Source organism: Perca flavescens, chromosome 2 (genome assembly GCF_004354835.1).
Source record: "Perca flavescens isolate YP-PL-M2 chromosome 2, PFLA_1.0, whole genome shotgun sequence".
In the NCBI taxonomy this organism is placed as follows: Eukaryota; Metazoa; Chordata; class Actinopteri; order Perciformes; family Percidae; genus Perca; species Perca flavescens.
Window position 1 is genome coordinate 21,723,341 of NC_041332.1, and position 19,096 is coordinate 21,742,436.

The 19,096-nt window shown below is 40.1% G+C and overlaps 1 protein-coding gene across 3 annotated transcripts in view; it reads left to right on the top strand.

Annotated features, from left to right (window-relative positions):
* Nucleotides 1-725: 725 nt before the first annotated feature.
* Nucleotides 726-19,096, top strand: part of atf7ip (activating transcription factor 7 interacting protein) — a 30,132-nt gene continuing 11,761 nt past the window's right edge. For 2 of the 3 annotated variants that reach the window (XM_028595807.1, XM_028595824.1), the window contains exon 1: nt 726-1,355. The gene's annotated coding sequence lies outside the window, so the exon portion shown is untranslated. Of the gene's footprint in view, nt 1,356-16,173; nt 16,272-19,096 lie in introns of those variants that run through there. The other variant, XM_028595815.1, reaches the window with a different exon arrangement.

Consider the following 19,096-nt stretch of genomic DNA (forward strand, 5'->3'; position numbering starts at 1 on the left):
ATGTTACAGTGTAGCCTAGCTGGATTTGTACACGTGTAGATGACAAAGGAGACTTGCCTAACCTGAAGGCTTCTTTTTTTTAGGTTAGCACTGCAGTCCTTCTCTAATGTGCAAGAGTGTGTGAGAGAACAGCACAGCTACCAACTCATACTCCACATCACGTGGATTTTGGAGTATGGACATACATACAACCTGCGAGGGGACTAGCTATGACACAGACTGCAGGAGGAGCAAGGGTTTATCCATGAGGACAGGAACATCTCGACGCTGCTGATTAGAACCTCACTATAACTCACCTCCTGCTGGCCTCCTGGGGAACTACAGGTTTCCCAGTGAGTCAACAAAATGGCTGACAGTGCATAGCCTATGGTACTGTATAATGACATAGGAGAGCTCAAAACTGGAGACATGTTAATGTAATGGATTACATTTTTTTGGAAGCTATAAATAAAAAGATTTGTCCTTGTTTTCTTGTCTTCTTGTGAGAAGACCCAAAAAATCATAGTGCAAACACTCAGGTTCACTGAAATGCTGGGCATGCTACTTGAGCACATACAGTAGCCTACAACTAAAACACACCCTACATTCCTGTGATGTAAACTACAATGGCAATATGATCTGTAGTTAAGTTTACAGACATTTATCCAGACTGTGGTTTAACTGACTCCTCCTTCACCATATAATCCCTCCCCCTCTGATTAAATCACAAACCCCTCCCTCTCCGTGCGAATGGTCTGCTCCCTGTTGTCCCTTGTTCCAACTGTCGGCTCTGTGAGCTTGTTTGAACCCCACTGCAGTTCCTCAAAGCAGATGTACTACTGCTCTAAAACACACATGTGTCAGTTCTGCCAGACCGACCATCCGTACAAACTGTTCTGCTACGTTCTGGAGCTGATCATACCTACCTTGCCGGCTTTAGCTACCGACTTAAACACCGCCGCCAGAAGAGCGACTTTAAAAAAAACGGAGAACGAATGAAACTAACGTTCGCGTTGGTCAACGCAACCGAATCTGTCGACCAACCGCCACCGACGGTGACGTATTGTAATGGTGGATTTCTTGTGCACGAAAAGAGGAGGAGTCTATTTGTAAGCGAAAGGGGAGAACAGTCGGTAGAGTCCGCAAAAGCACAACTACTCGGTTGTTGTGGCACAGCTCACTAACGGTAGTTTAACCGGTGAATGCTCAAACCGGTGGACTCATAACACATCCCGACCGCAACGGGTTGTAACTTACACAACAGGGTCTGGAAGATTTCGACAGCGGCAGGAGGAGGAGACCGTCTACATACAACCCTTACCCTACAGACCGAGACTGGAAATCGCGGGAACATCGCTAGGCGACGCAAAGAGTCGGTGAGTCGTGGTGGTATTGCAACTAGCTAGTTAGCATCTATGGTTAGCATGCTGGCCAAGCAGCTCCTACTTGCCTTTTATTTTTAACGCAGATAGATAATATACTCATTGAAACTTGGGCTTATGAATATAAACATTTGGTCATGAATTACAAAAAATATTTTTTTGCTCTGTGGATGGCACAGTTTACAGTAAGCCATAGCTAGCTACATGTTGAGATTGTAGCGGGTGTTGGAAAGATATTAACTTCCTAGATAATACACCAATGAAATTGTAATTACTGCAACGTTTTTTCTTTTAACTTTAACAGTAAAATGTTTTCTTTAAAAACATTGCAACTGGCGTCTCCCTGAAGTTTTCATTTTTGTGAAAGTTATCTCGCGACATTTGCAATCGCGTAAATTGCTTTCATAAAATTACTGAATTCTGATTATTACATTGAATATTTCATTAAGGGGACTTTTTCCAATTACACAGGTTTGTGTCCTTTTGTTTTCTTATATGTAAAAAATTAACTCTCTTTATCACATGGTTGCGCTTAAATGAAACTCTCCCTGCCGCTAAGCAGTGGTAACTTGGTTGAAGCTTGTACACAAATTCACACACAAGAAAAAGAAAACCAGTGACCCAGTTGGCTATCTGTTGATTCAAGTATGATATGCCCTCACACCACTGTCTGATAAAAGTAATCAAATTACTTTTTTATAATTCAGTGACTCTCCCATTTAGCAACTGGAAATATACATTTGTGTCTTGGATGTATTTGTACCTCACTAAAGTCTTAAACCCTACCGAGACAGTGAAGCGAAGCGACTATGGTGTTTTGGTGCTAAACCAGCAGCAAGCAATACAGCATCCTCCAGAGGTGACCGTTTGAAGGAGGGGCAAAAAGGAAGACTGATTAGAAGTTGTCTACCCTGAGATAATTAGTATTGTGTGTAATAGAAAAATAATGTTTTAGCATTGGTACTTTAATTATTGCCCTTGGTAGAACTTCAATGAGGAGTTTGTGGCCTCCTTTAAAAACTTCTATGATTTAATGCTGATTATTAGAGAGTATCCCCAAATTGAAAATCAATACTAGATAGAAGCCTAAATAGCACAGAAAAATGGGCTTAAGTGAAGAATATACTGCTGCATTTCCTACATTGTGCAGTTAAACCCCCCTCTTGGTCTAAAGTGGTACAGCCCAGTAATTTTCCATGCGCCACACTGTCCTAGGATGTGGGTGTGGCTTAATGTCAGTGTTAATACAAGAGTTTAGCAGTTTTTCCTCTTTGCCCCCTTCCTGTGAAAACTGAGGGTTTTCAATAGAGGATAAAATGCATACTTGTTGATTTAAGGTGAAGTGATGTACAGATAAGTGACCAACTAAGTGTGTGCTCTATGAACCATAAGTCAATCACAGTTTGGAGTATTTGGCAGTCTGCATGATGAAACTGTTTTATCATATTCATGATGTTTGTAAATAAAACATAAATAAATAATTGGAGTCTTTTCAGTCCATACAAAGTGAGCTGTTTTCAGGTTTGCTTTTGCGAACATGGTAAATCCCTTTCTCTAGTTTCACCTCCCCCACTTCACCCAGTGGCAGTGCTCACATGGTGCACTTGTAATTCATTACACGGTGTTCTTTTTCTGCTGAAGAGGAAGTACCCTTGAAAGGCTCCTCCTACATTTTTCAAAAGCTTTCCTGTGGATGTTAAAAGGCTAAATTTGTTTACCTTATCATCCAATACAATCAATGAGAATTTCCTATTGATCACACAAATGCTACACCAATTTGCAGGGCTAGCTAAATTGAAATTGATACTAAATGAAAATATAGGAACATTTGAGGTTCTGCTTGGCTTTAGTTTAAAAATAAGAGCACCAAATGTCCTCCATGTTGAGAAAAAGGAGTGTATCTGCCGGGCAGTGGCACCTTTCTCAGTCCTACAGTTTTGGTGCCAAATTTAAGTCAGTGCTGTGCAGCAGGTCCACGGAAACCCTACCTATACGAGTCGTTTGCCGCTGTATTATCACTTATACGTGTCAGTGAATTCAACCACATGAATAAAATCCAAGTTACTGTTACATTTGCTAACAGTATGCAGTATTTAAAAAGGGAGTACAATACCTTTCATGTCAGCAGTCACATTAGATCATTTCTAGATGTTAGAGAGCAAATGGTTATCTTGCCAGATGTTCTGTTACTAACTTTTACTATTCCAAAATAATCCAACGCCATGGATGTGAAATCAGCCATTTCATATTACGAATAGAGAGAGCTATGTATGTGCCAACATCTGTGAACATACCACTGCAGGTATTAAGGCTCATTCTGTAATATAATTTATTTATGAATTTCAAAGGGTGTATAAAATGCAATTTAAACAATTTATTTAGCAGTACCCTTTCAAGATGATAATTAATTAAAATCCATAATGGTGTGAATGCAAGCATTATTGACTAAAATGTCAACCCAATCCCTTAGTTTTTGACCATATAGATTTGAGCAAAAATTTACATACAGAATTTATTTGTCAGTAATTTAAAAAAAATCTGCAATTTGTGTTTCCAATCTAAAAGAAAACTTCTGCTTTATTGACATTTTTACAAACGATGTAAATCGATTTGGGAGTGATAGCAGGTTCCAAACCTGTATTTTGATGGTGGACAAATCCATACCTAAACGTTTTGAACTTTTTCACACCATACCAAGTCCATAAGAACAAGTTTCAACCAGCTACAGCCGGTTTCTTTGCTTTAGGCTGTAAATGCGAGTGATAAGAAATATGATCTTGGTTCAGTCTCAAAATACCCCGTGTTTATTATTCATCATTTATATCTTGCCATGCTGATAATTAAAATGGCTGGCTTGTTTTTAATTTGTTTTGTGCATTTTACACATGGGCCATAATAAATTAGTCGGGTTGAAATACTTGTGCGTCTTTTTTAAGGGGTCCCTATTGCTAATGTTATTGTTACGATTTTTATGGAGTACACTTAGTGCATATGCGTACATGCAACACAATGAAAATTCAATCATGTCATGTCTTTCAAATTTATTTAGCTTAATAAAACGGCATTAAAAAAATGTTATACTTTGCCACTTCAAAAGATTTAGATTTTTCAGCATTTATGGTTTTAGTGTGAGATTCGTACAGGAGTATGTCTCACATATATGTTAAGGCTTGCACCTTCATACACCATGTCTCCTCCTGTTGCCTTATGTTTCAGTGTGTCTGCTTTAGTTGTGGGAGCCGACTGCCTGAATATTCAGTGCTTAGCAATCCCCTCTGTGCAATATTGCCCCATTTATCACTATTTAGCCCCTTTCAGACATTCACGTTATGTAAATGAGATGGCAATTTAACATGTCGCTCACATGTCTGAATAAGTGCCCAAGTCATGGCAGCAATCTTACTAGATTTGATCTAGTGAAATGCCGTTACATTAACGTAAAGGTCACTGCAGCAGAAAGAAACGCACATCTTGTTTGCCTTACCAAGAGCACTTTATAGATTATCAGTCCTCTCCTTTTTGCATAAGGGAATACAATCTTTCATAAACCACAAAACTCTAAGTTGAAGAGATTCTTCTCATCTCAGCTCAGCCTTTAACAAGAGTTACCATATTGTCATTCTACGCATGTTTGCTGTCGGTGTCTATAAAATAGGCGACACATTTCTCTATAAAATAAATGAGGAAATTGATGAGAAAATGTATTATTTGGATTCACTGTAAGAAGAGAATGGGCGATTGTGCCTCATTCTCACAACGGTGATTAGTTAAGACTTCAACAAAAAAAATAAGATTTAAAATCCATAACTGATGCAGCCAGAGAAAGAACGGAAAACACTCTTCTCCTTGATATAATTTATTTACGACTCACCGCAGTGTACCATGTGCTAAATACTCTTTACAGATTACACACATAGCTAATGAACAATTCCAGATACGCAAAACATTTTGCAGTGTGCATCTCAGATCACATTTACACTCACTGTGACCACTACCTTGTCATTACTAAACCAAAATATGAACAATAATGTTGCCGTCAGTGGGCTTATTTGCTAGCTAACTACAGGAGAAAATGCTGTTGTTTGTTTGGTTGCCATGACTTTGCGTGTGATGGCGTCCTGTATTGTTCCGGTTGCTCACCCTCAAAGGGGAAAGAGAGCGGATGACTGTTCACTTGAATTCAGTAGAGCAGACAGCTTTGCAGAGTCGCGTAATTATGACTTTACAACGGCAATAATTTAATAGGGGCGGACCGCCGCTAATAAATGCATATAGCGTCAACACTGGGTCGATTTATAACCAAACATTTCTCCTTTCTCATCTGAGATAGAAGGCATAACACTGCAGTGTTTCAATCACACTGCATTAATTAGCAAGTGGCTTATGGACATTTAGCTAGCGGCTTAATCCTGACAAAACACCACGTGAATTTCAGCCTGCATGCATGTTTTTTTAGACTCACATTGTTAAAACAGAGCAGCTAATATTGGTAGTGAGAGCAACAAGTTAGCGGACTGCCGCCACTGCACCTTTCTCTGCAAGGTGTGTGTTTGTGTGTGTTTGTGTGTGTGTGTGTGTGTGTGTGTGTGTGTGTGTGTGTGTGTGTGTGTGTGTGTGTGTGTGTGTGTGTGTGTGTACATTGAGATCTAGTGCTAGAGTGCGTTGTTTAGGCTACATAGTGCTGCAAGTTCAGCTCAGAGGCAAGAGACTTAAGATTTGCATTTAAGAGTGTATTAGGGCTGTTGGAACGAATACCGAAAGTCAAATATAATTCAAATAGTAAAAAAATCAATGCTATTCGAATGTGACTTTTTTTTATATAAATATGTTGGCTAACGTTAGCTAATCTCCCTGTTCTTGCCTTGGCCTACCCGCCTGTATCATTCATGTCACGTCTTATGAACGTTAAGTTAGTGGGAGTGAGAAACACAAGGTATTATGGGGTCTAAGCTAACGTTACGTAACGTTAGTACAACATCACAGAGCTAATGTTACATACCGAGTAACGTTAGTACAGGGGGGAGTGACGGGCTTGGAAATCGGAAGGACGGTGAAATAGTTTTAACATGACTTTAAAATCGACATCCACCGAGCCAAAGTGCTTATGTTAACATTAGTTAGCTAGCAGATTCTTGTTTCCCAACTGCGTCGCGAGTTATAGGAGCTTAGCTGGGAGAATATTATATTAAAAAAAATAACAAATGAAATTTGAATGGTATTATAGAGGAAGCTTGACAGCTCTAGTGTGTGTGTATGCACTTTAAATGTTATTTAGGGCTGTTATTTAGCTCCGATACTTATCAACAACCACGCTTCCGCGGCAGGTCTTTCCATTTATTTGCTGCAGGCATTAAAATAAATGGAAAAACCTGCGTTTTTGCCGGACTGTCTGACAAGTGACGACTAACGCAGTGTTTGCGAATGAATGCTCAGCAAGCCAGTGCCCCCAAGAGCATTAGTGTTATGAACGGTCGTACTATGTATACCTTTTATCAAATCGCCTGAAAACAACACCAGGCTGATACAGTATAACCATACAGACCTCTACACAAATCAGACTGCTTGCCTGTAACTCATCATTTCTCCGTTCTTGGCTGAGATGGACAACATAGCACTGCATAAATTAGCCAAATTTGCAGAACAGTTGAGTTTGTCAGATTTATTTTAGTGGTGCAATTGAATGCACCATTAGTTTAATGACGTGCACCTCAAGGCACCATGGAGTCCTGTCGGAGTCTACATGCTTTGCCTTCGTTGTTTGTTTACATAACTCATTCACAGGGAAGGCAAAATGTTGCCACCCCGGTGACTTCAGGGAAGCAGGAATATTTTCTGTTGTTGCTCCGTCATCTCCAACTCCGGCAGTGGTCATGGTGTCTAGAATAGTCAAGCTGCAGGCTACTTGTAAGCTAACATTACCTTGTGTCTTTAGCTGCATGCTACCAGCCGGTAATGAAATTACCAGTCAAAATTTAAATTTTCAATTTAAAATAGAAATTGTGACACCCCTAAGTACAATTTGTTCTAAACCATATTAATGATGCAAATATTATATTACAAATCTCAAAAGATACTCTTATGAATTCTCGGGGTATTTCAGTCACCTGTGTGTATGAATATTGATTTCATGTGAAGTATTGAGTCAATATTGAATTGAATTGTGACCCAAAGTCTCTAAATCAAACTGCGTTGTCCTTGCTAATGCCCAGCCCTATTATAGTGTGTGAGTTAACTAACGCTGCTTCTTAAGACAAAGAAAAGTCTTAACTGTTATGTCCTAAATGAAGGGGGTTAGCCACGAAGTAAGGGTCTGGAAGTTTAGGAAAGGTTAACAATACCGTTGTACCATAACAACGTTTGCTTCGGTGCGACCCCTTTCAGAAGCTTTGTAATCCAGCCTTGAACTGCAGTGTCTTTTTGGAGATTCTGTTAAATAAATCCATAATGATAAATCCAACACTGAATGTCTTCTGTGATTATTTATCTATTTTTTTGGTTAAAAAATTCATCGTTGTTGTCCACTGTCAGTCCCTTACCTTGGGTTGAGTCTTTCGACCAGTCTGTGTTCCTGACTAGGCATGTGTGCTCTGATCTCAAATGCATCGTGTGAGCAAATATGGACAGAAGTGTAGATGTGATACAAAAGCATCCTTTGATCAGGACGTTTTGTCTTGCATTGTTTGGTCGAATTTGTTCACTGGAATGTTTGTGCAGTCTGTGTTTATTTGTCCCAAACACAAATGTACTGGATGCCCTGTCTGCGTGTGAAGAGTGGATGTATGTGCGTTGGTCGGGTATTGCAAGCAGTGTGACTCCCCAGAGCCAAATTAAAACCTCTGCTATGGACAAAGCAGAAGCTGACTCATGAGGAAGAACGTAATAAGCCTGATCTTCATTCATTGTCAGTAACGTAAAATGCTTCCTTGTCTCTCGCTTAAAGTTACTAGTCAGCTTCCACAAACTGGTCACACTTCAGTAGGTTGATGAGCAAATGTTAGCATAGCAAGATATGGCCACAGTAGAAAGAGCTTGCAAGTGAGGGGCTTGGTTCATTGGCCCTCTTGTGGTCACTCTGCCTCTGTTTGACCAGTAGAGAGATGCATCCTTTTGGCAAAGCAAAATAAATGCTAATGAGGACAGGAGCACTATGCTGTGTTCACAGATAGGATGGAAACAAGAGCTAGACCACATGGCCCTCTGAGGGATGATGCAGCCAATTGCCCAAAGATAGAGGAATGCAATTGTCAGGTCGGAATGGAGGGTTTGGACATGGCTTGGAGGTAGGAAGGAGCCGTTTCCTTCACTTCCCTGTAGGCTAGCACCAGTATTCAACTGGACGTGAGCTGCAACAGGGAACCAGTGTTGTAAACAGAGATGTGGAGTCGCGTGGTAAAAATTGGGGAGGTTGAACTCCAGATGGGCGGCAGCAATCTGTACTTGCTCTAAGTGGTAGCTCAGGTGTCAGAAGCAGTGGGATAAGGAGGGATTGCAGTCATCCAGGCGAGGTCTGACATGCACCTAGCCTAGAAATCTAGACGCACCCTATTGGCAGCAAATGTAATTTGCAGCCAGGGGGGTCTAGTAACTCTCTGTTGGCTTGCGAGCTGGAAAACAGCGGTCTTTCGAATCGGCTTTGGCAGCGACTCTGGAGACAAAGAACGGCCCTGAAGTCATTCTTAAAAAAGGAAGATGTGTTCTGAGTTTTGCAGACCGGATACGACAAAAATGTTGGCTAATCTATCAACTAGCTCCGCTACCTTCTTTGTTGCTCTGGTTGGTCGCTATCCTATTGCGTGCAGAGGGAATTTGAAAGACAACCGTTTATCCCGCCCCTCGGATTGAGCCCTGCCAATGGGGAGTTGCCAGACCCAACATCTTGATGTGGGTCTGGCTTGTCAGGCTAACAAGCACCTGCACTGGGGCCACATCAGTAGTGAAGAGGAGTGAATTATCTTGATGTTGTGCATTAGGCATTTACAAGAGCAGGCTTGTGCTGCGATCAGTCATTTGTGATTTGGCCACACACAGTTTGCTTTCCAAATTGGCATAACCACGATATTGTGGTATTTATGGTGAGAAATGGGTCTCGGCAGGCATTCTTTTGTCCAGAAGAAACACAAGTTCTGTTTGGTTCAGGTTCAGTCCAAGAAAAGCTGCAAGGAAAGCAGTGACGCTCAGAGCAATTTGACCGCTGTAAGATTACCTAGGATGAAGAGCAGTGTGGCAACGGTAGTAAAAAGAGCAAAAGTCCACGTAGGGAGGTAGGTTGGGGTGGTGGATTGGTCAAACAAATACAGGATTAACGTTACGTAACGTTAATCCTTTATTATGTAATGTTGCGTTTGTAAAGTTCTTAAACTGCATGATCATAAGTACTTTAACCAAAACCACAGTGTTCTCCTTAATCTAAACCTAACCAAGTAGCTTTGTTGCCTAAACTAACTAGAGCCAATGCTAATTTCAGACCCTGGATGTGTGCTTACACCTAAGCATAAGATAGGCGTAATGAGAAGAATAGCTAGGCATTGTCAGCATAGCAGTGAGAAGAGAAGCTCCAATGGGGAATTTACAGTAGTAAAAAAATAACTCATTTCCAATTTGCAACTCTGTTGCCACATAATAAAACTATCTCACACAGGTTTTGATTTATCCATGCCAAGCTACCAAGTTAGCTAACTTCTAAAAAAGTCGGAAACACGGCCCCTGACCTCGGATTTCCAAGCTCGGAACTCGGACAACCTCGCAGTAGTGCAATGTAGAACGAAGTGCAACCGTGCATCAGTTGTAAGTTGTGAAAGCTGTAGTAACATACAGTTATTAGCACTGTCTTATTTGCGTCTCACTAAATCAGTCATACACACAGTCCTGTCCAACTTCTTTTAAGGTTACCCCTTTTCCACCAAGACGAGCTGATGCAGGTTCGGAGCCAGAGCCTAGTTTCAAATTGTTTTTTTGTTTTTTGACCACCAAAGCAACAGCTCCGAACCAGTAAAAGTGGTTCTTCAGTAGCACCAAATCATTGCTGGGCCAGAGGTAAGAACCGCTTACATCAGCGGCTGGGGGCAGGGTTTGGCGTTAACTTTGCTGGGAAAGATGAGATGTATACAGTGACGTAAGACCTGGCTCTGTGCTGGCTCTGTAGCCTGTGGAAAAGCAAACCGGTTCTTTGGAGGCTCGTCAGTCGAACCAACTCTGAACCGGCACTAGCTCTAGCTCTGAACCAGCACCTGGTTTTTGTTGGTGGAAAAGGGGTATCTGTGAACATGTTGCGACACATAATGCGTTGTTAACTACTGGTATTGCTAACAATGGCTAACCTGGCTAGAGCTAACCCCACAATGACTTGTAAATGGAGCGCGTTCAACTCTGATGTGGCGTCATTACTAGCTCAGGCTTCCGAATTCCCAGGTAAATGGAACGCACTATTAAATCACCATGAAATGAAACTCTGCTTCGAGAAACTTTCTTAAAGATGCACTTAAAATAAGATAAGAAAAAAAGACTACTAATTCCAGTATTTGGATAAGTTTGGTCAGTGGTGTCTAAAATGATTGCAGACTGATGGTCTGGTGTAGCCTAGCGTGATATAGGTGTAACATAACAAGGGTCACAAATGTAACTAACTAAAAGGTCACGCTAAAGTTGTTTTATAAATATCTAGAATTTATTAAACATTTTTAACAATGATTATTGTTATTATTATGTAGAACATGGTAGTCCCAAAATACGCAGAAATGTAAAATAATATGATAGGATTGAGCATTGCAGCTTACAGTAAATACAAGATACAAAAATATGTTGCCCCTTGCAGATCAAATGACGTCAAACCCTCAAGAGAACAAACCAGCAGGGAGAAAAGCAGCCGTATCTTTAACTGAAGAGTAACACGGTACAGTCATAAGCAGTTAAAGTAAGCCATGTTCATGGTAAATGGGACTCTTTCTGCTTTAACTGCGTACAGCAGTAGCAGCCATTTTGTGCTGTAGCTCACTGCAAGCAATCTATCAAAGGAAAAGGAGTGGGGGAGGGGAAAGTGTCGAGTAGCTAGCTTGTTAAGTAATTCAAATCATTATGCTGAGGAAATGTTAGCTGTTTGCTATGCCAGTTTTTCACAGAAAACAATCCTTTTTTTTCATAGCTACTTTCTACTCCTTCCCAAATGTGTATTATTGGCAGAGAGGAAAAAACAGCTTATAGCATTGTATTTATCCTTCCTCATAACATCATGATTTTTGCCTTGATTTTCATGTAAAAAAACATTCGAGAAGTGTGCCATATTAAGACATAGTAAAGATGAGTTGTTGCTACAGACACAGAAATAACATTTGATAGAGTAGCGTAAAGAGAATGAGCAGCGCTTTCAGTGGCAGGGTTTTCTACCAATTTAGAACTAGAATTCACTAAGATTGTTTTTCTGTTCAACATAGGCAAATTGAGGTTTGAACTTCTAACCACAAAGTTCGAATTGTTTAGGGAGCTTTTAATATGTTATTTACCTCTCTAGCTCCCTCCGTTGTTTGTGAGGACACCCTTTTGCTGCAATGGTTTAGTCCATGCTTGGCTGTAAAACCCCAGACCGGAGCAGACGGCTGGGGTGGGGGAGGGGTGTTGGCGCTCTGTGTAAGGCTGTGGACTGGAAGCTCTGACTATGTGGTGCTAGCTAAAGCTTATGCGATCTGATTTAAACTGTAGATACTCTCTGTGGGTTATTAAAATTTCACCAGAAAAAAAGAGGGTATGGCAGATCTGACAGATATATCTGATATGCAGATATTTTGGTTCTGCAATTAACCAAAAGTATTATTATTACTATGTCTTTAGGGAACCTAGGTTACTCTTATTTTGCACTTGGTGTTTTTGGTTTATTCTGCTGTATGCCAATCAACATTCATTGGCTTTTTTGTAGCCATGACAGGAGCCTCCCTCAGCAGCGCATGGCTAAAGAATAATCACCATGTGCTTGCTTGATTCTGAAACTCCTGGTTTTGCCCACCCCTCCCTTTTTTCTTCCCTCTTTTCCTTCTGCCCAGCTCCTGCTAGTCTCCACTTTTTCAAAAGAAAAGAAAAAAACCAAAGAAATCACGCGTACAATCTTTGGGTAATGTATAGGCTAAGAAGCAGTGCTTTTACACTATTGCTAAACAGGTTTACCCTGTTTTGAGAATAATATTCCTTTGATAGTAAAATGTTGGCATGTTAGTACTGTCCATTTTACATTTCTCTACTTAAACCACTATTAGATTCCACAGAATCTAACAGTGGCCTGCAGTAAAGGCAACTGATTAGCTCATAGGTGCTATGATTAATTGGTGCGTCTTTTATTGGAATCATCAATGTAGAAGGAAATAATATTTTAAGCTAGTTTACATTTTGAAGGAAAAATGGCCACCTTGAATGGATGGAGAACAGGATACAAATAGACATACATGAAGCAATATCACCGGAAAGATCAATAATCAGCTTCTGCTTAGAATAACTCAGTCTTGGCTCATCTGGATTCCTGCTTGTTGTTATATCATTAAGATACGATAACCGCACTGTATACAGTATATTTATTTAATAGAATGTTCCGAATACGAAATACAAACAACATTTTATCGGCTTACACAGCAAGTGAATGTGACGATGTATGAGTTGCTTCAGCTCTGTGCAAACAGTTCAAATAGATCGAAGCCTATACTGGTGTAACAACTTCATAAGCAGGCTACCTGCTTTAGTAGAATAGTGTGAAATTTGCTTTTGTTTCATATAGCAAAATATTCTAGGTCCATTTTAACTGGAAAAAAAATGTCTTGGTGAAAATTATGCACATAAGAATTACTTTTAATGCCGTGGATGTTGTGCTAGATATAGCAGGCTCTAAGGGCTCTTTGTGGCTGCGCACAGCAGACCAGGTGGCCATTTTGAGTTTCAGTGAATCCAGATGCAGGCAGTGAGGGTGGGGGAGGGGAAGACTGCGCACTGTGCGCAGTAATGTTGGAATGCAGGCTCAGCTCTCACTGGCTGACAGCGTTTTTTCCACTCAGTATTTAGCCTCAATATGTCTGATATTAGATCACTTTTTTTTTTTTTTTTCTCCTTTTAAATTTAAACCAACAGCATCCTCTGTGACTGACAGTTGGAGACAACCAGGTTTATACCGTTTGGCATATTGGTTGTAGCACTAACTGCAGCCGGAAGTAGAAAAAGCATTATTTTATAACCAGTTAACTAGAGCTAGGATCATAAAACATTTAGTGGTACAGCTCTGAACTTGTGAGGTGAAAAAAAAAAAATTAGTTTAGTTAACTCTTTAGTCATAGCTTAGTGTGTTGCTGAACAGTGAGTACAAGACACGTCCGGGCTCTTTGCAACAACAGTGAAACTCTAAACCAGGAATTAGAGGTGATCACAATGACTTATAGAAATAACTAATAATCATGAAATCACATTTGCTGTTTTTTAGAAGTAAATTTGTATTCTGTTTTCCCTAAAGATGCATGTGCGAGTATGGAGATTTCTGCAGATACTGTACTTTTGGTTTAGTAGGCGGAGTTTGTCATAGGATCTGCTCAAGCCTGTGCTCAGCATGCTGCTCGCTGCTCGCAGCAGCGCTGGTGGCCATTTTGTTTCTGCACTAGCAGAAAGGGGGGGTGGGGGTGCTGGTAAAATAACGCACAGCAAGGTTTTATTGACTTCCCCTAAAGGGCTTTTGATGAAAATAGGTGGTTTGCAAATTAAAGTTCATTGTAATAACTTTGTTCTTCAACAAATATATTTCTCTGTTTTGAGCCTCAAAGACCAATCAGGAATTTACTTTAAATAAACTATTTTGTGAAAATTCCACTGGTGAAAACTTCAATAATGGGAGAAATAATGCACAAAGTTTGTTTTTCAGTTTTTAGGTGGGTGTTCTTTGTTCTTCTTGAGTAAAGAACCACCCCTGTGTTGGAATGGTTCAGTCTGTTTAACAGCAGCCCTCTCTGCGGTAGGAGAGGCTGGGCGGATAGAGGCTGCTTAGTGTGTCAAGCTGTGCTCTAATTTCTTTCTGTGCGCAGCTAGCATGGCACTGTGTGGCTAAAAAGCGATAGTTCTTGCTTGCGAATAAAGAATGCTTACTAAAAAATAACTGGTACAGTTTTTTATGAGATAATCTTTCAATTTCTTCAATGCGGTCATTATAGTTAATGAGAAGTAGTGGTATTATATTCAATGAAAAAGTGTTTTGGCTTATATAGACTTGTTTTGAGGAATTAGATAAAACATATAAGCTAAAAACTAGTGGTAGTGTTTCACTTTTTGTGTGAAAACCAGAGAAAATAAAACTCCTTGCCCTTATTTAGTAAATCTGTAACTGTACTTTGACTGTTCGATTTCTTGAATACTTTATCCCTTTATCCTTTTATCTATTTTGTTTTGAATGCCCCACCCCCACTCCCAACCCCCCTTCAGAATGGTTCAGTCCATGTTTGACTTGGAGAGGCTCAGAGAAAAAGACTGTGTGTGTGTGTGTGTGTGTGTGTGTGTGTGTGTGTGTGTGTGTGTGTGAGAGAGAGAGAGAGAGAGAGATGGGGGAGGGTGGGTGCAGCTGCCTCTAGGCTGAGTGTGCTGTGGGTGTGCAATTTAGCGCTGGCTGTGCGTCGATAGCTAGGCTCTGACTAAAGTGCATGTTGTGCTGCTGTGTCATGTAAAAGTTGCTTTATTAGTGTTTTACTGGTTATTGTTTGTTCGCACATATAATAAGGGGTTTGCTACTATTTTTTTTTTTTTTTTTTAATGGTTACGACAGAGGCCTAATAGCAAGAGATATTCATGGAAGAACTAGAAGCTAGGATGTGTAGCGGGATAGTTGTAGAGGATAAAGGTGGTTCTGTTTTAACAAATAGAACATTAAAGCGAACTGTAAAACGATCAATGCCACTGATTTTCTTCAGTTCTTTATGGAAACTGCTGAGATACAGCGGCCTACCTCACCATTGAGAAAGAAAGAAGAAAAAAAAAAAAGCTGTGGTCAGAATGAGATCTTATTAGTATTTCCAGTGTTTAAAACAAACAAATGAGGCAATACACATTTCACTGAAAGAGTTAAACCGTTATGTCAGGGTTATCTAATTTTGTCTTTTTGTTTGACCACGTTGAATATAAACTATTTTTAGCACCAGAAGCCATCTTAAAACAATGACATGTAAATGATGGTTTTACATTTCAACCCAGGAGGTGTGAAACACTCAACAAACACAGGATGACAATAAGGTCAATTGCTTACACTCCAGTAGTATTTTTGTATTGTAGTGTTGTCCTTGAACTTTTTTTTTATCATTAACCTTTCTTTGCCTATGGTGTTATTTTAGAAAAGAGAGTCCCCCCACCCCCCTGCCCTTTGTCAGAATGGTTTAGTCCGTGCTGGCTGTAGATTTCCATACTGTGGACGAGTTTGTGCTAGAGTTGGGGGATGGGTGTTGCTAAGCAACGGCCTGTGCAGTGTACTTCCCCCACCCCCCCTCTGTCTGTGCGCTGCTAGCTAGGGTTGGTATTGATAATCACCACGCTGTACTTTAAAATGTTGTAGACACAACATTTGATTTGTATATATTTGTGGTACCTGGCAAATATATCATGCACTTTAATAGGTGTCATCAGAAAGAACACTTTTTTTTTTTTTTTTTATATTATGCATTAAGCCAGTCTGCTGTGTTAGGAGCTTTGAACTTTTTTTTTTTTTTTTTTTTAAAGGGTTTAAATATGTTTTTTCATAGACTAATGTAGGCCAAACATCCATTATAGTGCATACCCCCGCAAAGGACAAGATGGACTAGTCCTAAGTGAGCCCCTCCTCCTTTCTTTTATGTTCTCCTGCTGGCCTCTCAGCCTGCTCCCACAATCAAATCAACAAATACGTGGAAGGTCTCAATCCCACACATCCTGCTAAAGGTTGACATTTCTTTGTTTTTAAAGCATGTTTAACATGTCTCTCTGTCATTTAAATCTAACTAAGTTCAGTTCTAACTCATTTTTTTTGTCATTGCAGCTTCACACGCTTCTCAAGGTTAGCTTTCGATGGTCTAGTTGTAGTGGGTGCTATGCTAGTTGAAGAAGGTCGAGTTTTGGCTTGCTGTTTATGTTTGTTGTGTTTTTTTTTTGTTTGTTTGTTTTACCAGGAAACCTTAATTTCAGATGTTCTTTATGTCAGGGAGTTTGCTGTACATTTTCACTAATGTAGCTGACATCAGTAGACATTTTGTTACCTGCAACCATAGAAATAGAATGAGAGTAGAACGAACATTGAACTGTTTGCCGTGGTCATTTGACTAGTTCAAAAGAAAATGGGGATTGTTGTTATGGTGACAACACGCATCAGAAGCGTGCCGCACTCACTGGTGTGAGAACTCCGTTTTGGCCTATCGCCCACACTAAGCTAGCGTTTTCCTTTTGTCTGTCTCTTACTGAAGCAAATTCTGCTCTAGCAGCAAGGCAACGGATATACTGCACACAAGACGCCTCTCCAGGCCTCGTACTACTCCACTGCTCGTTTGTCGCTAAACTTCACCTCCAGAGTCCATCTGTGACTTGCTGCAAGTCGGTTTATACGGAAATTAAGATGCTGAAGTTAGCCAGCTACAACAGTCGCAGTTCTTTGCAGTGGCAACGGTACACATTCAAATTGCCGCCACTCTGACCATCCTGCTATATTTACTTGAATGGGAATGTCCCTTCTACTCCCATTCTATTTCTATGCCTGCAACACTGTGTGTGACACCAGTAGTATGCATGCTTTTAAACATTGTTTGTTTCTGGTCACACTCCCATCTTTGGGCTCAGTAACGGAAGCTGTTTACTTGAGTCATGTATGTTCTGTGTCCTTACAGACAAGTGACTGTACATGTATGTATTTGAAGCACTGTCAACACATTTGGAGTTGTGCGATATTTTGTCTGTATGTGAATATCACAAATATCCCACAGGTGTAAAGCATCTTCATCGCTAACTATCATTACGGTGGCCAACCCACAAGATCACATCCCTGTCACAAACTAATTGTAGAAGCATGTGTACAGTTTTCAAACAACATGTTAGTCATAGTGCAACAAAACCAAAATACTGTTTAACATTTTTTCTAAAGTGGCCCTACCTTCTCTGATTGCTGACGCACACTGTCCAAGTGGATACTGTCATTGAACTTATTGCTGTGTATTTGCTCATGCTGCACTGTGGATCACTCGCATACAGTTTGGTGTGTTGAGGAATAGGTTGCACTGCTTTAATAGAGCATAATGATGTATTTTTGAAAGCTGGTGTAGCCCGAGCACAGCGGGATACAATAAACAAAGGTTTGGTAGCTATGTGTCGGATAATGATCCAAAGAAAAAGTGCTTTCATTTGTACCAGTTTGTCAACCAGGGATATACCTAGGAATGACTGGTACCAGGGATGAATTATATGCCATTTAAAACATATTCTAAGTATCTATGTAAGTCTGGATTCTGTTCTTGGGAGGCCAACCTATTTGGCAAGTTGCACATGGATGTCCATGTACTGAAGAAGTGAGTTGTACTTTGGTTTGTGATCAACTTTCCCATTGTCTTTAAAATGGCTTTAATCATGTTGGGCAAGATTTGATAAGCACTATATCATACATACTGCTGAACTATGGTTGCATCTTCCACATTTGAACCAATAATGTGATACTTTGTCCTGAAAGTGAAAGCGAAGTGGGAATGCCAAGTTTTTGTTGTTTGCTTGGCAACACCGAGGCTTAAACTTGACTCGTCTGCTGCAGGACTGACTCCCTATTCACCCTGTTCTCCAGTTATTTGGAGTTGGAGAGACTTGCATTTAGTTTGGCAGAGTTACTGCAACTTTGTGACATTTGTCCAACAACTCACCGGCTAGTCAACTGGTGTTGAAACAGTGGGTTGTAAAGGTAAAGTTCTGCACCGATGTTGCAACTTGAAAGAAAAATAGTTGTCAAAAGGTATAAGTGAAAAAATCCTAATGCATTGTAGCCTAGTTATCAAAGACATAACGCAATCTAGTCAAAAAAATTATTTAAAGATTTGAAAATTACTTATTAAAATAAGCTGGAAGTTGTGTAAGCCCTCTCTTCTGTACATTGACATGGGAGCATGTTCGATTGTTGGCTCCAATTACACGCAATCCTGCGGGACATAAATTTGAGAGAAGATGCATGATTAAAAAAAAAAAGAGAGCCAGAGAAATAAATCTACTTAATGTTTGGTGTCGGCAGTCAGTGGATGGTATTAAAACAGTATAAACAAGCGTAACTTGCCTGAAGCAGCGTTATGGAGTGTAAATCCAGACCAATTCACTATTGCCTCAGATTGGTTTGTCTGGGCTAGTAATACAATTTGAAAATTAATATTCCTATGAGTTTATCTAGCTTTAAGCTCAAGTCTGAATCTGTATATGCTGTTTACGTGAATTAAGTAGGTGTATGTAGCTTTTTGATGACCCAACTTGCTGTGCGCAGTATAAGCCACACCCAGCCTGTGCATACTTATCTGAGACATGTTATGATTGTTTTCTACATTTCTCCGAATCGGGTTCAGCAGTGCACTCACTGATGCAGCTGCAGATAGCTGAGTAGATACTTAGATTTGTAAATATTGGCTGATGAGCTTTCTATAAGCTTAGAAAAAGAATGAGTTCTTATACTCACCACAGTGCTTTTATAGTTATGTTTAACTTTGGCTCAGGTAACCTTTTTGTTTATGAAATTAAATTTATATATTCTAGAT